Source organism: Macaca fascicularis, chromosome 4, assembly GCF_037993035.2.
Source record: "Macaca fascicularis isolate 582-1 chromosome 4, T2T-MFA8v1.1".
In the NCBI taxonomy this organism is placed as follows: Eukaryota; Metazoa; Chordata; class Mammalia; order Primates; family Cercopithecidae; genus Macaca; species Macaca fascicularis.
In genome coordinates this window covers 17903932-17910697 of record NC_088378.1, presented here as the reverse complement: position 1 = coordinate 17910697, position 6766 = coordinate 17903932, and the positions used below count along the sequence as shown (strand labels likewise).

The following is a 6766-nucleotide window of genomic DNA, read 5'->3' as shown; positions in this document are numbered from 1 at the left end:
ATAATGTTTTGGAATCTTGATAAAAACTTTCATGGCTAAAGTATACCATTAACATGACAATATTCTATAATAAATAAACAATGATATTTACCATATTACCTTTACCATGTGTATTTGTATCCAAAACACACTAATTTATACCATATCAGGGCATAGCAACTCCAGCTTGTTTGAAGAACATTACTTGATAAACAGCAATGAAGGCAGAAGAGTTGATGGAAATTCTGGTATTACTACCACCTCCTTCCCCTACTGCTGCCCTTGTAAAACTCATAATATACTTTCTTCATGTGACCAGACTGAACTCTTCTTTCACTCAGGAATAAAGAGTATCCAACATGTATTGTGGCGCTTTAAAAACAGTCAAAATTCTTTGACATCATCTCAAGAGGTGGTGTCAATGTCCTTCTTTCCCAGAATCTGGGTGGGCTCAGTGACTGCTTTGACCAATAAAGCATAGTGGAAGTGAAGCTGTGCCAGTGTCTCGGGCTCAGGCTGTAAGAGATTGGCAGCTTTCACTTCCTGTCTCTTGGAAGTCACTTGAAACTTTGGACCTGGGGGAAGCCAGCTGCGGAGTGAGAAGTCTGACTATCCTGAGATTGCTGTGAGTATAGAGAATTCCTGCTAGGTCTCCTGTGTTTCAGCCATCCCAGCCCAGGCACCACAACACATTATCAAAGGACCGTCTTGGACCTTCTCATCCCAGCAAATATCCAATGGAGAAGAATGAAGACCCCAGACATATGATCCCACTCTAGCCATCCCAGGAGCCCCCAGCTATCCAAACAACTACAGCTGTGGCCACAAACATTGTGTATCAGGGACAAACTCTCTCTGCTTATGGCTACTCTAATCCTTGACCTACAGAATCATGAACTTTGTGGGTCCAGTCATGATCTTGATTTTGGCAATGGCTTCCCAGGTATGTGTATGCTTATCAAACTGTGCACTTTAAAATGTGCAGTTTATTATATGTCAATTATATACAAAGCTGTTCAAAAATTTAAAAAAAATTATTTTTTTATACCACTGAGTTTTCAGATGGTTTGTAATATGACAATAGATAACCTGAACATGCACTTACTATGTTTTAATGTTTATTTCTTCTTGATATTTATTAAAATAAAAATATTATTAAAATACAAACTTGGCATATAAAACTTTACTAGGTACATTAAGAACTTTTTTTACAATATTCAATTTGTTTTTACTAAATGTCTATAATCTAAACTATAGGTTATATAGTCTAGATTCTAATCTATAGATTATATAGTCTAGATTATAATGTATAGATACATAATAAGTTATATTACTAGATATAATATGTCAAATTAAATGAATTGGCTTAAAAAAATCACATTATGGATTACTACTGATAATATTAGTACTAGTATTGTTTTTTACTCAAGTGAATTTCCTACCAGAACAGATTCAAGTCCTGTGTACATTCACTCTTAAGTTTCTAGATCCAAGTCCATTCCCTAGAACATATTAGGTATTCAATAAGTGTTTGGTAAAAAAATAAATGAAATATGGAATAGAATTGAAACCTTTTCTTTTGTTTTAATATCTTTATCTAGTATATCTTAAATGTATTGCAAATGATTTCAGGACACCAGTATCTACCTGAGCTAGATTGCTTTCAAGTTTTAGTTTAATATTCAACCAAAAATGCACATTATAAAACAATGTACCTTATATTACAAAAAATTTGCATGTGACGGAGCCAGATCCCTTTGAGTCCAGCACCTGAGTGTCTAATCACTAATTCATTCTCGTGACCCCATCAGGAAATAACATGACCACAAGTCTAACTGACAGGAATGAGACCTACATAAGAACAAAAAAGGAGTAAGTTACTAATGTTTATTCTGTCCATTTTCTTCTTTATTGTAGGTCCGATGTACGTGATGGTTACCATTATAACTACATTCTATGAAAGATTAATCAGTGGGAAAAAAACAAATTAAAGACACACAAAAAACTTTAGAGAATCAACTTCTGGTCAAAAAAGTCCTCCTTTAGCCAACTCTAAACCTCATTCAGCCATTATTCTCTATACTCTTAGAAAGCATTCAGAAGATATAATATTTTTTAAGGACTTCAAACAGCAAATGGCAGAATTGACAAAAATTGAAAATAGAGGAAAATTTTGTTTTGTTTAAAGAATTCTAATTTTACTAATGGGAAGCATGCATTCATGTTTATGCCTAATTGATCTATATATGCTATATATATATTTCTTGTAAATGTACTTTTGCTAATGAAATAGGAATTCAGGACAATAAGAAGGTCGAGAAGAAGCATGCTTTATAAATAATTGGTTTCAATGATCGTATTCTTGATCTAAACAATAAAAAATCAAAACTCTGCATTTTCTTAATAAATAGTTTTTCTCTGTGTTCAAGAAGTTATGGTAGAAATGCTTCGCAGAAAATATTTTTCAAGTCAGGCATGGTGGCTCAGGCCTGTAATCCCAGCACTTTGGGAGACTGAGGCGGGCAGATCACTTGAGGTCAGGGGTTCAAGACCTGCTTGCCAACATAGTGAAAACTTGTCTAGACTAAAAAAAAAAAAAAAAAAAAATTAGCCCGGCATGGTGGTGCACACCTGTGATCCCAGCTACTTGGGAGCTGAGGCACGAGAATTGCTTGAACCCAGGAATTGCTTGAACACCTGTAATCCCAGCTACTTGGGAGGCTGAGGCACGAGAATTGCTTGAACCCAGTTGCTTGAATTAAAACAAAAAAAATTTTTTTTTTTTAGAGTTTGTATTGGGCTGAGATGGCACCACTGCACTACAGCCTGAGTGACAGAGCAAGCAAGATTCTGTCTCAAGGGGGAAAAAAATGTTCATATGATGATAGTACAGCTAGAATGCTAGAATTCTTTTTCACTGATTTTTATATTAAGTCCTTTTCTGTTTACTAAGCATTACTAAGCATGAAAAAAATCTTTGTGCTGTGGTAAGAATGTTGAAAAATGTATAATTTCTCAGGAGATATGAATAACAACTTTCACTATAGTTTGGAAAATAACCTAGTATCGGTATCTTTTGTTTGTTTTAAATAAACTCATCACTGGAGTTCTAATAAATTTTGCTTCTAGACCATGTGAAAATTTTAAATTAGAAGCTATGCAGCAACTAATTTTTAAATTAACATAAAAATTCTCATTTTAAATGTTCTGAAAACTTTTAAACATATGCAGTTGCTATAATTTAATACATTCCTCTGTCTTTTACTGTCATTTAATACATTTCTCTTGTTTTCTGTGTCTCTTGTATTTCCTGACAGTAACTCATGCTTTCAAAACATCAGGAAGCAAATGAGAAAAGGAAAAGAAGACATTCATTGTATATTGTAAGCCAAATAATGAACTAGCTAGATAGTGTCTCAGACTGGAGGAAAATGACATTGTTAACATAATTGTTTTTCCAGTTAATAATTAGTGTTGTATAATCTGACCTTAACCTATAGGCGTCTTTTTCATTATAATCTCACCAGAAGTCCTTAATTCTATTCAAATGTTATCTATTTTAGATTACCTATTGCCTCATCCAATGCTTCCCAGTTTCTCAAATACACTAAAACAAGTAGCTCTAGTTGGTGTTTATTTGGAAAGAAATGTTACCCCATGGTCACAAATCCAACATCCCCAAAAGTTCTTTTTTTATATAAAGCTGTCAAGTAATCCTGCCAAAGGACACTCTGGGCTCCAGAGTGAGTATAATTTTTCCTTAAAAATTGCCAATTTCTTGACCTATATTCTATGATAAAAGTTTTAATATTTTATATTAAATTGGTCAATAATATGCCTATTGACCAACATGTTCTATTTAGTGTACTGCTTCACCAAGTGCCAACATATATGTCTCCAGTGACTGCTGCTGACTGAGTCTCCTGATGTTAGTAAATTTCTAAACATTTTTCTTAGTACATGGAGTAATGTGTTATGTTGATAAATGTTTCATGACACTTAAATGTAGCTACACTGCAGTAATTCGAAGGTAAGAAAAAGTTACCATGACTCCCATTTCTTTGAAATTGTGTACAATGAAAGGCTTCTCAGCATGATACCCCAACTAAAATTTAGGGGTGTGACAGCACTTATAAGTAAATCCATTTTGTTTGAGTGAATATGGAGTTTCATTTACCTTCTAGCAAATTCCCAAGTAGCATCTCCATAAATTTAAACTGATTTTACTTATTGAGTTATATTATTAACTTTAAAAGACAATCTACTTTGGGTCATTTTGAGCATCACATATTGCTTACATAAAATAAGTTTAAATCTGAGTCCATAATGATACTAAGCAAACAAATACAGGCATTTGTTGCTGTATGGAGTCTGTTTTCATGCTGTTGATAAAGACATACCCAAGACTGGGCAATCTACAAAAGAAAGGTTTAATTGGACTTATAGTTCCATGTGGCTGGGGAAGCCTCACAGTCATGGTGGAAGGCGAAAGGCACATCTCACATGATAGCAGACAAGAGAAAAGAGCTTGTGCAGGGGAACTCCTTTTGTAAAACCATCAGATCTCATGAGACTTATCCACAGGAAAGACCTTCCCCCATGATTCAATTACCTCCCACTAGTCCCTCACATAATACATGGGAATTGGGTGGGGACACAGCCAAACCATATCAGTCACCTTTGAAGAATACTAGAGAATGTATAATTATTCTGAAAATTAGTAAATAAAGGGAAAGAAGCAAACATTTTTTCTGTCTTTTCATAAAAAAAAAAAAATGTACTTTGAACAACCAAATGGGTGATAATGAAAGTTTGTCTTTATAAAAGTAACTGAAGAGCCCAGGCGTGGTGGCTCATGCCTGTAATCCCAGCACTTTGGGAGGCTGAGGTGGGCAGATCACTTGATCCCAGAAGTTTGAGACCAGCCTGTGCAACATACCTAGACCCTGTCTTTAAAAAGAAAGAAAACATTTAAAACAGTAACTGAGCATCAGCTATTGTGGGCACACTGCCTATAGGTAGCCCTGCTCCACAAGAAGCAGTTAAAAAAAAAAAAGTAACTGAGCAGATAAATGAGAAAGGAATGATAATTACAATAACAAGATGTGGCGATCCTGATTTAATTAATGAATCTAAGCAAAAAGCAATGGCTTTGAATAGAATACAGAAAAGAAACAACTAAACATTACGTGCCTCCTGGTAGAAATATACACCATTAGCTATGATTTCACCTTTTGAAACTGAATCTGATCAAGCCTCTAGATCTATTCATCAATTTACAGAAAACACAAGGGACAAAGAAAAGACAAAGGAACGTACTAAACTACAGCATGAGGTACAATCAGCAAAATTCATACCATGGAAACTACAGAACAAATAATTTAGTTTTTTGCAGAAACGAATTGCAAGGGAAAAATAAAGACATGCATGAAAACTCTTCAGAGATATGCTTACCAGATGCAATTCATGGATGTGTATTAGCGTTCTCTAGAGAAACAGAACCAAGAGGATATATATAGGTATATAAGAGGCATTTTATCATGGGAGCCAGCTCACATGATTATGGAGAGTGAAAAGTTCCACAACATCCCATCTGCAAGCTGTAGAAGCCAATGTTGTAATTCAGTCTGAGTCTGAAGGCCAGAGAAACTGGGGGCATTAGTGTAGTCTTGGAGTCGGAAGGCTCAAGAACTTGTTGCTCTGATTTCCAAAGGCAGGAGAAGATGGATGTCCCAGTGTCAAGAGGGACAGAATTTGCCCTTCTTTTCCTTTTCTTCTATTGGGACCCTTAACAGATTGGATGATGCCTGTCCATATTGATGAGAGTGGTTCTTCTCTACTCAGTTTACTGCTTCAAATGCTAGTCTCTTCTGAAAATTCTCTCACAGGCCCACCCAGAAATGTTTTACTAACTATCTGGCTATCCCTTAACCCAGTCAAGTTGACACATAAAATTAACCATCACAGAATGTTATTTGGATTCAGATTTAAATCAACAAAGTGTGAAAACATAGTAAGATTATTGGAGAAATTTGTGCATTGACTGGATATTTAGTGACAAGGAATTTTTCATGTTTGCAGGTGTGCTAATGGTATTGTGGGTTTTGTTGAGTCTATACATTCTAAAAATACTTCCTAAAATAGTTACAGAAGAAAACATGTATAATCTGAAATTTGCTTCCAAATTATCCAAGAGTGTGGGGTTGGGGAGTGAGTGGAGGTATAGACAAGTCAATCTTGGCCATGGGTTCATGTCCAAATTTCTTATTCTTATAAGGACACCAATCAGATTAGATCATGGCCCACTCTAATGGCCTGATTTTAACTTAATCACCTTTAAAGCTGTCTTTCCAAATACAGTCACATTCTGAGATACTGGGGGTTAAGGTATTAGTGGGAATTTGTGGGGACATAATTCAGTTCATAACAAGTCCATGCAGAATCTTGCTGTATTTATTTGTAATATCAATGCCATATAAACTGCTTAAAATGGTTACCTTCAATATTGGCTCAAAAGCTGAACTGTGTAAGCTGCTGGCATTAATCACCATGCTATGCTTTGCAAAGCCCATAGCCCAACAATCCTAACCACTCCTTCACTTTCAGACTAATTCTATAGATCTATTTTCTCCAATATGGCAGTCACACATCAAGTAGTACACGCTTGAAATGTGGCTGATCCAAACTGGGATGTGTTGTAAGTATACATTACACTGAATTTCAAAGACTTAGCAAGAAAAAAGAAAGTAAAATATCTCATTACTAGTTTTTGTATTGATTACATGTT

The 6766-nt window shown here is 35.1% G+C and overlaps 1 long non-coding RNA gene across 1 annotated transcript; it reads left to right on the top strand.

Annotated features, from left to right (window-relative positions):
- The first annotated feature begins 478 nt into the window (after positions 1-478).
- Positions 479-6482, top strand: LOC123573056 (uncharacterized). Its single transcript, XR_010586203.2, has 3 exons — positions 479-922; positions 1791-1851; positions 3297-6482. It is a non-coding gene; the product is annotated as an uncharacterized lncRNA (long non-coding RNA).
- Positions 6483-6766: the final 284 nt, after the last annotated feature.